Raw genomic sequence first — 17,786 nt, 5'->3', positions numbered from 1 at the left:
TTATTTTTTTCGATACGAAGTGACACTTTCAAACGAAAGTAAACGAGTTAGAAAATTACTCCACAAGTAAATAGTTATATATATATATATATATATATATGTATATATATATATATATATATATATATATATATATATATATATATATATATATATGAAGCGATTTGCAACATTAGGATCGTGCCAGAAATGTTGCACGTCTTTTTTCTCATGAATCTTTTTCTTTTCTCTTTAAAACGCAGGTAGAGTACAGGCGTCTTCGCGAACGATGCAATATAAACTATCCGTTTGGGGTTGGAGAGCAAAAGGGTCAACCGGAGATCGGGGAATTTATTACGCATTTGCTGAACCAGAACGGGTTCTGTTTTTGTTTTTGTTTCGCCTTGTCATCTCTACAACCTCGACGCCGTCGATCTTGGCAATCAACGGGCTAGAGTTCTGCAATATTTTTAATAACAAATAACAACGAATTTTCTCTCCGCAAGCTGTCAGAAGCCACCGACCAAAAAAAAAAAAAAAAAAAGATTCGAAAGATTGGAAGAGGACCAGTTTTAGACATATTTCAAATGACGATGAGGATGGCTTCAACAGGCCATGAATTATTGGCAAAGTTTTGTGCCAAATAGCAACACCAACCCTTTTCCTCCTCATCTTGCCTTTTGACTGTTCAGCTTCATTGTTAGAACAACGCACATATTATCATGAGGCAATGTAAAACGTTATTTTGTACACACGTTAACAACGTCTACACCCCCGTTAAAATGCAAAAAAAGAAAAACATGGCGGTCGTTTGTAAATTAAGCTTTACAGATTTTATTGATTTAAAGTTTACTTGTCCACGATCAAATCAGATAATAACTACGAGGACTTTATCGTGATGAAATGCTAATTCTATCTGGTATTACATTTATTTTATTTTGTTGATTTAACTAAAGTTGATTTAATTAAAATGCATTCACGTTGAATAAGTAATATAAACGTATAACTCACCAACTAGCAATTATTTGCAATGTCCAGGATCTAAACATTATATTAATTCGATACAAATATATTGTTAATCTACATGGCTACAACATATCTATACACCTACAATTTTTTTGTGTGTGTGTGTATTGGCATTCATATTGAAAACATTTAAGCCATTTATTAAAACAGAAAATACATTTTTTTTATACATGGGTCCTGGGATTCGATTCATCTGCAAAAGATCTAGCTAATTTGCATAGTATTTTAAACATTCATTTGAATTAATACTCTATTAGTTTCTGATTTCTTATGGGTAATCATATTTAGTTTACTATTACGTGTAATTATATTCGTGCAGATATTCTACATAATTTATTCTTGCGTAATATTTGCGTAAACAGTTTATAATAAACACAGCCCTCTTTCTATGTATGTGTATATAGGGGTATATCACTTTGTTTAGAAAAGTTTGCCTACAAACAGCTCCTAGAGTTTTTGGTCTACATACATGAAACTTAATATATAGGGTATTCTAACCCATGCGAATCGGTGCAAAACTGTAAAAATTAAAGAAATGTAATTTTCCAGATGAAGGTTGAACGGCGGTACTACGAATATGCATGCGGACATAATGGCTGTTGGTTGATATCTTCATTTTTAGCTTCTCAGCTAGCATGTCTTTATAGCTTCAACATTAACGTTTAAGGAAAAAGTAAATCGTAGGGTAAATTCTCAGTGATGGCGCACGAGTATTTTTTAAGAATTTTTTTTATCATTACTATATATTAGGACCAATATAATATAATAATAAAATGCGAAATCGTCATTAATCCAAATAATTTATTCAAACGTATTTTACGACCGGACAATGCTGTTCAGCCTGCTAGTATGTATATATAAGCTACAACACCGGGCTTGAACTTAAGCAAAGTTGTATCTCATCATGAAATGTGGCAATTCGATAATAGAAAGTTAGATGGCACAAATTCTCTTACAAAAGACCATACAAATGATCCTGTTCAGTCTTGTCTGACTATGGATACGCAGTGAAAGGCGACTGCTTATTAAATTATTATCGAAAAATTTGCGCAATCGCCGAACACACCTCCCCTGAGACGGCATTCTTTTAATTCTAGTTACATATACATATATGATATCAAGACGACTGAAAACAATACTGATATACGCGTGATGGTTGTCTCTCGCTTTCAGAAGCCTCCATGTTTTGACAAGCTTCTGGGATTGACATTTACTCCTGATCTGAAATGGAACGCGTACATCAAGTCTGTTGCCAAGATCGCTGGAAAAATGTTGGGATCCTTCTACCACTCCAGAGGATATTTCACTGCTGATGCAATTCTCTATCTATATAAAAGACAAGTACGTCCATGGATAGAGTGCTGCTGTCATATCTGGGAAGAAGCTGCTAAAATAGCCTATCCTGCCTTGACATAGTACAAAATAGACTTTGTGTCTTAGTGGGGGATGTCCTTTTCTCTTCCCTGTAACATCTCTCTCACAGAAGAGACGCTGCGAGACTATCTTTTTTATCGTTATTTCCATGGCAAGTGCTCATCTCTGGTCCCCCTCGGCAATCTTTCACGATAAACACCCGTCTTGCTGAAATCAGTGTCAATAATTTCCCCACTCGTTATTTGTGCCTAAATCAAAATGTAGATTCCATGAACAAAGCTTCTTTCTTAGAAGTGTACGCCGGTGGAACTTTCTTCCGTTTGCCGGTTTCCCACCTTACTACAACTTGAATGTCTTCAAGTCCAACATAGACACATTCCTGATGAACCGCACCCTTAAGTAAAACACTTTATGAAATCCCCAATACTAACGATTACCGCGATATTATCCTATTGACTACTGTACACGCAATAACCCTTATCCCCGAGTGGTGAGTTCCATGTAGAAAAAAAAAAGAAAGAGCATATACAGCACCTAGCGGTATCACCGATGAGCAGTACCAGATGGGTGATAAAACAACATAGTCCCAATGTTATTTATATTTGATTTAGGTGCCGAACCTTTTGTCTGTGGTTGTTATAAAGTAGCGATAAGGTCACTTCTCATCTAGGCCTCTGTAATGATGCCATGAACAACCACAAATAAGAACCAGATGAACACTGTCGACGAATTTCATACTGTAACTACTCAAGATGCAAACTGCTTGTTTGATCAACAACAGACCAAAACATGAAGCCTTACTTTTGCTATGGGTAATAGCTATATAAACTTTGGTCGAATACTCTTGCTGGTTTTACACTGTTCCTTGCATTCAACATTAAACAGGATGTAGAAAATGACTCTAGAAAATGTCTTTCGTATAATAGTTCCTATGAAATCGTTCATAAAATTAACAATCCTTTCTTCAATTCAAATATATGTGACACAAACAAAGACAACTCCCACATACAGTCTTTAACAAAACATTGTCGGTTGTGACACCAGCAAAAGACACATACCTTTTCAGATATTCTTTCGTGCTTCCTGCTTTGCTTTCGAAAAGAGAAACGCCAGAACGTTAATTATAATTGGATACAATCATCTATTCCCATGCTGAGTTCATTCATCGGAGTTGGGTACATTTCGTTCAAGTCTAGACTTTGCTATTTTGCTTATTTTACTTCCTCGGACGTCAAGTCCAAACTCTGGAGCACCAAGTCCCCGTCTGTTTGCTAACGTGTTTAATGTCGAACTAATGTCTTATCACATTCCTCGTGTATATCGATCGAAATCTATTTTTCTTTGATTCTTTGACGTCACAAATAACCATATTTATTGTTTATCTAAATTCCTAGTTAGGTTAGTTATAAAACCTAAGTCATTTTAATCAACGTAATATTCCCTGGTACCGCTTTAAACGTAAATATTTTTCTAATCCGTTTTGATAACATACTTTCTATTATTCAAGCCTTCTTATCCTTTGTATTATTATTGTTTTTTATCGTTTTTGCAATCAAAATATACCTACTTACTGAATACTTTCAATCGCTCATAATCACGCTACCTAGTATTTCCCCCAGACAAATTGACCCACATAATAAACGACACTCATATCTGCTACTTCTGGGCAAGGTAAATTCGATACAACTACACACACACGCACGCACACATATACGCACACACGTATATAGGATGGAAAGATAAAACTGTCGTCCTATAAAAACGACATGATTTCGTTTTCGTTTGATGAATACAGATGTTCTTATTTGTTGTAGGCCATCTAGTAGTTTACTAGTTGTGTACAAGTCCAAAGAGCGAGAGGGGCCTTTTACCATATCTGAAATTGACACAGTGTTTAACAAGCGAGATCAGAAATACAGTGCTGTACAAGTAATGCTCGCTACCGATCAAAGTTTTGAAAACGGGACCATTCACAGCACCCTCTAAATGAGAATCCCGAGAGTTCAACGTTTGGGGTACAGCACAACGCATCGACCGACCAAGAGTTATGGTATTTGGTTTGATTTCCAGTAAGGACCACGTCATGCAAACTCACGTCTTCGAAATCAGCGTGAAGTCAATACAAAATTATACCTTGATGTGCTGAAGATTATGGTTATACTCTGGTGCAATCAAGTGGCCATTGGCAGCAGGACATGGCGCTGACCCACAAGTTCAAAGAGACCTAGGCTTGGCTTAAGAAAGAGTGCTACTAATTTGTAGCCTTCTCTCACTGGCTCCTCACCTCCCCCACCTGAACCTGCTGGACTACTTCGTTTTATCATGCGTCGAGAACATCACCAACATAACCTTCCACAACACCAAAGCCAACCTGATCGCCACCATCTACCGAGCTCCTTCCGGCGCGTGTGCAAAAGACATGAGAACAGTTCCGGACCCACACTAAGGCGATGATTGAAACTGAAGACAGCTACCGTGAATAGATGTCAGCTCTACTACATAAGGCAACTGAATTGATTGTGTCAATAAGTTTAAATATATAGCAGTAGTGTAGTTTCCTTTGGAGCGACAATTTTAACGTTCTACCCGTATATATATATATATATATATATATATATATATATATATATATATATATATATATGTGTGTGTGTGTGTGTGTGTGTGTGTGTGTGTGTATATTAGTGATAGAGAGAGAAAGATATATAGCCAGAAGGCAAAATCCATACTTTTTAATTTTCTATAATAAAAGAGTTTCTCGCTTTTATCTTTTTTGTCGACTTTAACGATCTATCGGAAGTGTTTTTACTTGCTGTAAAGTCGCGAGACATTTATAGAAAAATCAAACGTTCAATATCCTTTTCATTTTTAATAGCGCGTGAAGCATAATCACTATTTCAAGACCGTGCAATTAAAAGTAGAAAGCCACCTCGCAGAAAGCATAAATATTTGAATATGACACCATCATATATTTTAAGGATTTCTAACTTTAAAATACAGCCTGGCATTACTACCGGTAATGTTGGTGGTAGCAAAAAATCTATATTGAATATAAACCTCATTCTTCGTTAAATCGAATCTATGTATGTGTGGAAATATACTTTATTTCCTTATAATATATACCTATCCTTATTTAAGAAGCTTAATGTAATTAGAGAGTAATGTAGTGAATGAATGCCAAAAGTTAACATTCCAATGTCCATGATGTTGACCATCTTACATTTATTCCTTGGCTCGGGAGAGGTGCTAGTCTAGCGGCACTGATGAGTTGTGATACAACGAAACAGGACTGTATGTCGATGGCTACGAATATAAATATATATATATAAATATATATATATATATATATATATATATATATATATATATATATATATACATACTAAGTTAAAATTCTTTCCGATTGATAACTGATTCAGCAAGGTTATTAAGAATTCTCAATAGAAAAGGAGCTAAATATATTTTTATTAATACATTACAATACATTAAGGAATTTACATCTTCGGACACTGGATATGTTAATATTTCGAATAAATACTCGGTTAAAACCAAAAATCCTTGTCAAGTTATTTACTAAATGATTTCTTTCCACCGAATGAACCAGTCCTTAACCTCTAGAGTTCTTAAATTTGTAGAAAGCAACCACTTATTAAGTAACCTGCCTGAACTTCTAGTTTTAGCATGTTCAGTGTCGTGACTATGTAAATTTGCTTAAATATATATATATATATATATATATATATAACTATATATATATATATATATAGACCACATGTCCTCGTTGTGGCAATGCTATTAAAACGAACGGAATTTCATTCCCAATGCCCGAATTTTTCTTTTTATATCTTTATCAAAGTTGTATAAGTTGAATCCAAATGTTTCTTTTTGCACGGCGGGCGCTTCTGGCAGGAACATTTCCGTCCTCTTCAGGAAGATTTTGCAACTTCGGTTCTTAAAATAACGTTTTTTTTTAAAAAAAATGACGTTTGGTATGACATGTGTTAAAATTTATATATTTTGTTGTGGTCACATGTTGGGGTGGTTTATAAATTGCGTGGGGAATTTTAATAGGGCAAGGTTAATATTAATATTTACAGGTTAGGGTTAAATTACATTTACAGTTTTTTTTTTCTTTTATTTATTGGTTTTAATTTACATATTATTCAGAATTTACGAATCCAATTAAATGTTCTGACTGCATTCATAATTTAGATTATTTATTTGATGTTGTTTCGCTTTTATTACGTTTCAAGTATTTTAGTCTCTTAACGTTATTATCGTGTGTAGGATATTGGTATATTCGACCATGATTTTTCGGATTACGGAATGATGGCAGCCATGTTTTTTTAGGTGCTGTGATATTGAGCTGAAGTCGGAGAGGTAAAGTGTTAGTCTTCGTGACAAAGTTTTCGATGTGTGGCCAATGTAATAAGCAGTGTTATAAATACATTCTCCCAGCGGGCAATTACATTGATAAATTACATTGTTTTGTCTAGAAAGTTATTTGGCTGCGAAGTGTTGTTGCTGATTACAAGGTTAGTTGTTTGTAGTTTTTTTTTTATAAAAGATGATAAACTTGATTTTTCTGTTATTGTTGGGAGATACGTATCTGTAACAATTGTATTCATGGGAACACTTTTATCAGTTATTTAGTTTTTTTATGTAGTTGACTGCAGTAAAATATGTTAACATGTTAAGGATTTTTTTCTTGTTGAATATTATGTATCTTATGGTTTAAGTAATTTGCTTGAAGCCTTGTTTACTGTTTATATAAATATGAAATTTAAATATCTAGAAAGAAAAACAATAAATGATGTAACGGATGGACACACGCCCAATCAATTCAAGATATAATAGTTAATCAGATATGCAGTTTCGGTTTTAGTAATCCGATTCATGGATGTTAACCATACATGTATACATACGAATTGGAATGCTATATTTTACATGAAAGATGTTCTTACTTCGTAATGCGGTCACGTGGTGTGTCCATGCTACTACAATTCGGGAAATCCTCTCTTCGTCAGGCGTGTTTTCGACTTTCATACGTGCATGGTGTCTTTTTATATTATAAATTAGGCAGGCCCAACATTTGCTATTATCATATATGTTTAAAGTGTATAATTTACTAATACCGTATTGATAATTATTAATATTTATATTTTTAATTAATACATAACCTTAATAATGTGTCTTTGGATTACATACAAGTCTTTGCACGTTTATTTAATTTATTTATGTGTTATCTTCTGTAGCTCTGTTATATATTTTATTTTTTGGCAGGTTTAATCAACTCGTTAAGCGTTTAGATTTTTAAAATATTTTTCATATTAATATATGGTGAAGCAAACATTCCCTTGAATATAGCATTACGGACATACTAACTGATCGCCTAATTTAATTAAAAGCCTCCCATATATAAAATATTGTATAAAATCTATGTATAGGTATATACATACGGTTATACATATACATATATATGAATTAGATTAATGAACGTGTAACTGCATAGTGGTTTCCCATGTTATATTGTAAGTTGCGTCAGCTTGAACATATCCGTTATATCTTTGCATTGCTGTGCCTTTTATGAACCTTAATTTATATGTACATACATATATACATACATATATATATATACATATATATATACATACATACACACATATATATACATATATATTTACTTATATATAAATACATATATACATATATATATACATATATATACATATATTTACATATACATATATGATGGCAGCAAATTCGCTTTCGAACATTACAATTACTCGATATAGCACAACAAAAAAAAGAAAAAAAAGGTATATAGAAACACGAAAACATTCAGTGATGGGCTGCACAAATGTGGTTTTTAAGCCCTGCTAAACTCTGGCATTCCTTAGCACACATTGTACAGAACTGTGCACCACTGACAGCACGTTCTTGCTATTCTTTTATATGCAGGATGAAATGCCGTTTAAAACCGCCTGTCGTTTTGTACATTCGCCCGAAATGTACACAGGTTAATTCTGGCAACTCAAGACTGCTTTGTGGCCCGCTGAGCCGATGTGTAGACTGGTGACACATCAGCCCAGCTCTGCTAAGACATAATCTTCCGCACACCTCACACTCTTGACCAATTTGGCTCTCCTCTCCCATCCACGGCTCCTTTCACTCTCTTTTTCCGAATATCGCTCTTCAGCCGCTCATACTGGGTTTGATGCACCTCAAACTTGACCACACCTCCCCGCAAGGTCCTTCTCCACACTCCGCGATCCAAAGCAAGACTCTCCCAGGTTATTTCATCAACCCCACATTTTTTAAGGTGGATCTTAAACAATCCTTAAATCTCATTTTAGGCTTTTGAGCCAGACGTTTTCCCTCGGCGAGCTTACCATAAAGGAGTTGTTTGGGAAGTCAACTGTCTAACATCCTCACCTCATGTCCACTCTATCTCAGTCTATGCTTAACAACGTGAGCCTCAATGCTAAGGCATTGGGTCCGATCAAGCACCTCCACATCACTGACATACATCTGCCAAAATACACCTAAGATTCGTCGTAGGCACATCTGGTGAAATCGCTCAAGACGTCTCAAATCCTCCCTGTATGTTGTCCAAGTTTCACAACCATAGAGAAGAGTAGAGAGAACACATGCGGCATAACCTTAAGCTTAGTTGGCAGCAAGACCCCATGACGTCTCCACAGACGCCCGCCCAACTTTCCGAAGGCATCATTTGCCCTGCTGATCCGTAACGATACCTTATCATCCAGGGTACAAGGCATACTCAGTGTGCTACCCAAGTATACAAACTTAGAGACAACCGCTATCCTTTACCCACAGATATAAACTGATGGCTCATAGTATGGCATGCCCGGAGCAGGCTGATACATTAAGACAGTTTTTTTCAGAATGATGATCAGGCCCAATGCGCTGCAGGCAACCGCAAAAGCGTCCACAAGATGCTGCATATCAGTCACTGTATGAGTCACCAGATCACAGTCATCCGCATAGAGCAAGTCACGAATCGTGTTGGTGTCTACCTTTGTACTTGCATTGAAGCGCCTAATGTTGAACAACCCCCCCCCCAGTAGTTCCGTAACGAATATAGACACCATCAGAGCACCCCCCTAAATGCCATCCGACAGACCATGGTGAAATACAACGCAAAGAGTGTGGGTGCTGGAATGTCTCCCTGCTTTAGACCATTTTCTAGTGAGATAGGATCAGCCAGCTTTCCTCCAACGTTTATCACAGCCTTCATATCATCGTGAAAGAGCTTAAAGATGTTAATAAACTTGTCAGGACAGCCAAGCCTTTTCAAAATCTCCCACAAAGCATCCCTATTGACTGTATCAAAGTTCTTAGTTAAATCGATGAACACCTGATACAGTCCCTTTTGCTGTTCTATACATTTCTCCTGCAGTTGCCTGGCTGTAAAAATGATATCCACTGTCTCTCGACATCTTCTGAAACCACACTGCGACTCAGGCAAAACATCATCAGCAATATGCTCCAGCATTCTGTCTAGCATGATCCTACAGAGCACCTTACCGACTACTGACAGCTAAGAGATGCCTTGATAGTTTCCACATTCATCTCTGCTACCCTTCCCCTTGTATAGCACTACCATCAATGCATTCCGCCAATCCTACGGAATACATTCGTCCCGCCAAGCAGTCTGCAACAATTCCCCTAAGCGTTGTATCATCTTGAGTCCAGCACATTTAAAGATATCCGCATGCAAACGATTCTGGTCACGAGACTTTCCATTGTTCAGCTTAATGACAGCTGTTTCAACCTCCTGGCCAGAAGGGACCTCTGCCAAGATATCCTTGACCGGATTGCTAGGAATCGACCGAATAAAATCCCGTTTCAACGTGAGAAGGTCTGTTCAGTACGTCATCGAAATGCTCCCTCCATCTATGAAGAATGTCGGTAGGGTCTCGAAGAAGATCCCCACCATCTTTCGAGCGCAGAGGAGTGATAGGTGATCTGGATGGTCCGTAAACTGCGCGCAGTAGGCTGTATAAGACCTTGGTATTTTTCGAATCCGAGGCGAGCTGTATTTCCTCAGATTTCTGCCTCCACCATTCATCCTGCATGTTACGCAACCTCATCTGCACCTCGTGCTTGATTGCCTTAAACTTGTCCCTCAATCGATCTTGCTCACCATCCGTCAAACCACCCCCGAGATAAGCGTGCAATGCCCTGGCTGTTGAATCAAGCAGAGCCTGAATTTCCGTATCATTCTCATTGAACCAATCCTGATGTTTATGCTCACAAGGACCTAATACTTTCCCACATACCCCATGGACAGATTCCTTAAAAGCAGGCCAAGTATTTTCACAATCAATCTCTTCCATCTCCTTAACTATTTTCTCCCTCACAATATTGTTCTTTAGACGGGCAACATTAAGTGGCTTTGGGATAGCAAAACTAGCTCCCCTCATCTTCGGCTTCACAACACACTTAATCTTTGCACGGACCAACCGATGGTCGGTCCAGCAGTACATACATATATACATTCATATATATACATATATATATATATATATATACATACACACATGCATATACACATATATATACATATACATACACATATATACATGCATATATATACATATATACATATATACATATATTTACATATACACATATATGTACGCATACATACATATATACAGATATATATATACATATATACATGTCAGACGAGTGTCACTCCCTCAGACACTTTAAGTCCATGCGCCCAAAAATTGACTTCCATCGCCACAGGACAATTTTAATGGGCAAATGTCTGAGCGGGTATCTATACACACATGATGTTACAGAGTCTTTGCTTTGTACGAACGCTAAGTCTCTCTCTCGGTTCAAAATGTTGAGATTCAGCAATAAGCAAGAGCAAGATAGCCATCAACAAATTAAACTGAAGACTGGCTTAATGCGGGTACTGCTCTCCCGGTTTATGGTTTTTATATCAGAGATTTATTCTCCTAGAAAGGTTACCTTCACCACGGCTTACGGGAGCCCTCTCCACACCAACATACATATACACACACAAATATACACAGTGCTCGTTGGCCGATGACTCAGAAAAAGGGTTCATTCGCCATTGATTCCTCGGCATAGATACACACATGAATACATATATACACATATATATACACGCATATATCTTTATACATATACATATATACATACATATACATACACACATATATATACATATACATACACACATATATATATATATATATACATAAATATACATATATACATATACACATATATATACATATATATACATACACACATATACATACGCATAAATATATATACATATATATACATATATATGCATATATGCATACATATATCTATATACATATATAAATATATCTATATATGAATACATATACACATATATACTCATACGTATATACGCATGCATATATACATATATATATATACATATACATATATATATATATATACATATATATATATATATATACGTGCTGGGACGATTCAAATATTTTCCCGATTCCGATACAATTACCGATTCCGATGATTTATCGATCTCTAAAAATTGAACTATAAGATTGTTATTTCCCCCCGATTTTCATAAAAACACATGGTAAATATGCAGATATATTTTCCTAAATGTCGACCTACATTTGTGCAGGATGATCTATCTATTTTAGTTTTAGTAATATTTTGAAATCAATAGATATTTATTATTTTATCACTATTAGCAGCAATGGAAGATTTTACTTTAAACAAAATCAAATAAAAAAAAAACAATGAAAAAAATCGGTTTGGTATTGGAATATAGGCATCAATTTTCCCTATTCCGATATCGATGCTCCCAAATCTTCCGAATATTTGAACTCCGATTCCGGTTTATCGTCCAAATACTAATATATATATATATATATATATATATATATATATATATATATATATATATATATATATATAATTATATTATATATATATATATTTCATTATGTTATATATATTCCATTATATTATATATATATATATATATATTTCATTATATATATATATATATATATACAACTATTTCAATATATTATATTATATATATATTTCATTATGTTATATATACATATTTCATTATATTATATATACATATTTCATTATATCATATGTATATATATTTCATTATATTATATATATTTCATTATATTATATATACATATTTCATTATATTATATATACATATTTTATTATATTATATATACATGTATATACATATTTCATCATATTATATTATACATATACATATATATATATATCATTATAGTATATTGTCTTTGTGTATATGATTGTTTATAACAAACAAAACCTATATAAAGTAAAACCTTTAGTAATGTTTACATTAAACAAAAACACATATATCAGTAAACACTAGCAGTTAAAATATAAAGGGCTAATATCAGATTGAACGCGTACTTTCGTGTGCATATGCTATTTAACCCTCATTAATTAGAAATGAGAGATTCCGATACAAAATCTATCTAAAAGAATGTACATTCGTGTGAAATTGCAAAAAACGTCGACCTAGCTGTTTAGGAATTCAATGTCAAGGAATTCGCGCACACACAGACAAAACTCCTTATTAACAACAGTAGATGGATGGATACTGAGATAAAGATATCAAACTGTTATTAAAATCCTTGTATTAGTTGCGTTTCCTCGTCTATTCTATGGGGAAAACTGAACCATATTTTGTAATTTTATTTGTACAAGTATTGCTCTTTCGAATTATTACAAAATATAAATACGTTCATTAAGTCAAAGAGTTAATTGCGTTCTTCCTATCCGGGCTAATAAAATACAAATCAAAAGATAACATTTAAACAACAGGCAAAGAATTAAAAAAAAAGAAGAAATTCAGTGACAAGTTGTGAATATTTAAAAGGCAAGAAAATTCTTATAAACTTTTTTGCAGTCTTACTACATTCGAGTCGAAGTTGTTAGTTTTACAGACAGACAGAAAGATCTCTGTCGTTCATTTAATCGATTGGGTCGAAGAACTCAATCAATCAGCGGGTCGGACATCGTCAGAACGAAATTTTAATTACGTCGTCAAATAAGCGAGTCTAAATGTGAATGGGACGTCATAAATCTCAACGAGAAAAAGCGCAGTTTTTTGCGTTTTTTTTTTGTGTAAAGTCTCATGTGTTTATTTTTATTTTTCGTTTGTTATTTTCGCGTTTATACAATTTATTCAATTTAACATGATGAGGGGAAATGTGGAGAAAGAAAACAAAATGATTGAATTTTCTTTGAGGAGTAAAATGAAATAAGGTGATGACAAGAATAACCCATGAATGAAAAAAATATGACAAGGAAAAGAACAGAGGAAGACAAGAGGAAAGGGAAGGTAAATATGAAAGTATATACTAATAAAAGATGACGTTGGTTGTTTTTGTTTTACGGCGTATCAACCCGTTTCAGGTTATTCAATGCCGAATCAAGTGATTTTGAAGAAAAAAAAAATTAATAAAATATTTTTTTTTTCAAGTCAGTTTTTTATTTAACACATAGTTCCGACCCTTACAGGTACTACCACTCCGGGGCAGAGTGGACCTGGAAGCAATAAATTAAAGGGTGGCTCCCTACACCTCAAAGAGCTAAGCTGGGGCCTAACCTTTGGATATAGTTTCAGGTCGTACCACAGACCGGATAAAAGATGAGAGTTATTGGATATATAGTATGATTACAAAAAGAAAATTATATATATATATATATATATATATATATATATATATATATATATATATATATATATATATATATATAAAAGAAGTCAGTAACCAATGAAGAGTGAAACCTGTTGTTGGGCAATAACGCCTAAAATATCCAATAAAATGGCATGCCCTCCACAAAATAATTATTAACAAGTTAATATGACACAAAATGGTCATGGGGCTACAAACAGGTTAGAAAGACTATGCAGGAAGAACACTATTCAGGCGATCAATAGTGCAACAGAACGCGTGTGAGCGCATTGGAAAATATCAGTAGTATCATGTGAAGATATTAGCAGAGTAGCCCAAAAAAGAACATATCCAAATAAGGTAGTGCGCGGGAGTTGGCGTGAAAAGAAGAAAAAAAGGAGAATAAATGCAGCACCTGCTCGAGATAGAAAACAAATTCGGCGTCGAAGAAATGGCGTGGAAATAGTAAGGAGCAGAATGAGCCCGCTGTAACCGGTGCGGCCAGAAGAAGAAAACAAGTGTACACCGGGCGAGAGGAACAAATGCAAGTCTTTTAAGAGTTGTCGAAACAAATGGTTTTGTTGAGAAAGAAAAAAAAATACCGACCTGGATTTTATTTATTTATTTCTTTTCCTGTTAATTTGTATGTCTATTTGCGACGTAACGGCTACCTTATCATAGAATCGCACAACGACTACAAGATTCCCGGCGAAGGTGATTACCATTAACATTTTGGAGAAACAAAATTACTATGCTATTTTTTTTTACTCTAGAAGGTCGGGTTTTAATACAGGGAACATCCAGATTCTTATAGATATAGCAGTAGGATTGGGACAAAAAAAAATTACTCAAGTCAAGAAGGTGTTCTCCTTTAATCAGCGAATACATAAATACTCTGTACAGTGTCAAAACAGATACTACATGTTGTCCCTACACAAAAGATCAACAAAGGGGGAAATAAATGCTACAAATTGGGACACAAATTTATTTTTTCAATGGTTACTGCAAGCAAGGAAAAAATTGACAAGCTTGTTGTCATTAGTCTCCGCAGAACACCAATTGTTGTTTTCATTGAATGACATCTCTTTACCGGAACTCCGCTTTCATGAATACAAAATACTCCAGCAGCTGTTTGAAATATGACTACAACATTACCATTTCCAAGTCCAATGTGAACAAATTTTAGTTTAGGTGCACTTTTAAATAATCAGATTCTGCCAAACTTCCGCCATCACTTCACACTTCAAGTCATCAGAGTGTTGTCTCGCATACGATTAACATTTATCCTCGAGTGATATTTAGGCCTTGATAAATGGTGACTTGCAGCAAAAAAAATAATACTTAAGCACTCTAATGGGGAACAATGCTATTAAAAACATAGCAAATAAATGGAAAGCCAAGCCGTTCATTGAATATGCATGTGTACGTGATATTTTGAAAGCCTTTTAAAGGATTTCTTTAACAATTAATAATTTATTTTAAAAATACGTTGTTATTTTAAAGCATAATTTGACGTAATAATGGATTAGAAAGAAATAACAGATAGTTTGGTATCAAGAGTAACGTTATTCCAGCATAGATCTAAATGTAGTATATGATATCCGTAAGAAAATGAGGAAAGAACATTGTTTTTTTTTGTTTTGTTTTTGTAAGAATCTTAAGTTTTCTCCCAACCCAACTATGACTTTTGAGGGAGTTTTTTTTTTAAATTCAATTTCCACCCCTAAGACAAAGTGCCACTTTAAAGTAGGGGTCTACTATCGGGGCCATAAGTTACAGGGATATGTGGGAGTTGAAACTCCCAGGCTACCTAGATTGTCGCCCTTTACCAGAGAGTGACCTAACTAGATCACTTCCTGTTTCTCATATTTCTCCCTCTTTCGAGGGCGATTTGTTTACATTTTAGTTATAAAATAAAGATGGCAGACAATAGATAATTGGCGCACGTGTGTTGGACATAGAGTTGAAAATTCGACGAAAGTGTTTTGCTCCTTTTTTTTTAGAATCATTTTTTGTTGTTTTTTTCTTTCTTTTTGGTGTATATTCCGCTGATTAGTTAACGATATATCAGTGAAATATACAAAAAACTTTGACCCTAATCTTGACCCGTTAATATTATTTTGAGGTTCTAATCAAATTTAAAAGTTTGATCCATGCCCAAGTAACCTACATTTAAAATTTTAAGTGTTTGCACCCAAAATTGGTGGAGGAGTTTGGTAGAGTTTTCATAGGTCAAATACTTGAACTATGACCCCTTTAGCCAGCAAAATTACTGTCCGAAAACCTATTAAAAAATTTTTCTCAAACCCAAATACCCCTTATGTCAAATTTCGAGTCTGTATACCGGGAATTGACAGAATTATTTGGTATGGGCATGTACACACACGCGCGCGCACACACATACACACCCATTTTCACTTTTATAGATACATAGATTAGTATACTCGAATTGCTTACGCCACCATAACCGAAAAGTACTATTTACGTTTTTAGCAGGAGAATATATAGAAAAAATATAAAAAGAAACGCTTTCACAAAGAATAGTATACCCTTATTATTTGAATATACATACATATATATATATATATATATATATATATATATATATAATATACATATATATATATATATATATATATAATATATATATATATATATATATATATATATATATATATTGCATGGAATGTAATATTGCAGTGTATAACGCATTTCATCATCCTACCCGCCCACTTAAATGCATTTCAATATGGTTATAATTGCCGATACTACAAGATGATTGCCTGCTTTACAGAGACTAATCTATAAGCAGCGGCGCGTTCTTTTTTCTTTTAGTTTTATTTTCAGATGTAACAGACGTTCCAAATATTTTACAAGATTAGTTGCTTTTGAAAAACAGATTTCTAGCAGTCTGTTGTTTTGTTTTAACGTCTTGAGAGATATAACAAGCCTGCCAAAGTCGGCGCTATGCCTTGCACTTGACGTATCGATCGAAATCTTTAATCTGAGCCATTTATTTTACGAGTCTTCTCTCTTCAGATCTGATGAGAATTACGATCAATATAAAAAAAATATATTTTAAGAGATTTTTTTTTTTGAATACTAACACAAAAATCTGGAAAGCATTAGTTCTCATTTCGTGCTGCTTACTTAAGGCAACTTGTTTGTGTTCTTTTTGATTTTGGAATGTGTTTGCTAATGTGAAAAATATTTTTAAAAAAAATACTGGGAAAGATATTAGTTGAATATTTAAAAAAATATGCACGGTGTAATGTTGTCACATCCAGGCTGCCACACAAACTTTTTGGTTTTTCCTTTTTTATAGTATACAAAAAAGAGTGGGTCTCGTGTTGTAATATTCTTGCTCTTGTCGATGGGGAATTGTACCCTTGCATTTGTCTCATACGTATTCTTAAAATTGTGTTAAGGTGATGTTCGGTGTGATTTGGTTGTTTGGTATACAAACATTTTCGGGTTATTTAATTTCGAATGCATTCAATTTGTAAAATGATTTTGTTCTTCAAATTCTGTACATTTTCAGACGTTTATTTTTAACGTTAGCTTGCCTGTGTTTACTTTACAACATGTAAACCACTTCCATTTCTGTGCCAATTCCGGTTATTTAAGTAAAATAATTTATACCTAATTTTTTTT

Source organism: Euprymna scolopes, chromosome 10 (genome assembly GCF_053919585.1).
Source record: "Euprymna scolopes isolate OS-2025 chromosome 10, ASM5391958v1, whole genome shotgun sequence".
Lineage (NCBI taxonomy): Eukaryota > Metazoa > Mollusca > Cephalopoda > Sepiida > Sepiolidae > Euprymna > Euprymna scolopes.
The sequence above is the reverse complement of the archived record's forward strand: the minus strand, read 5'-3'. Positions refer to the sequence as shown.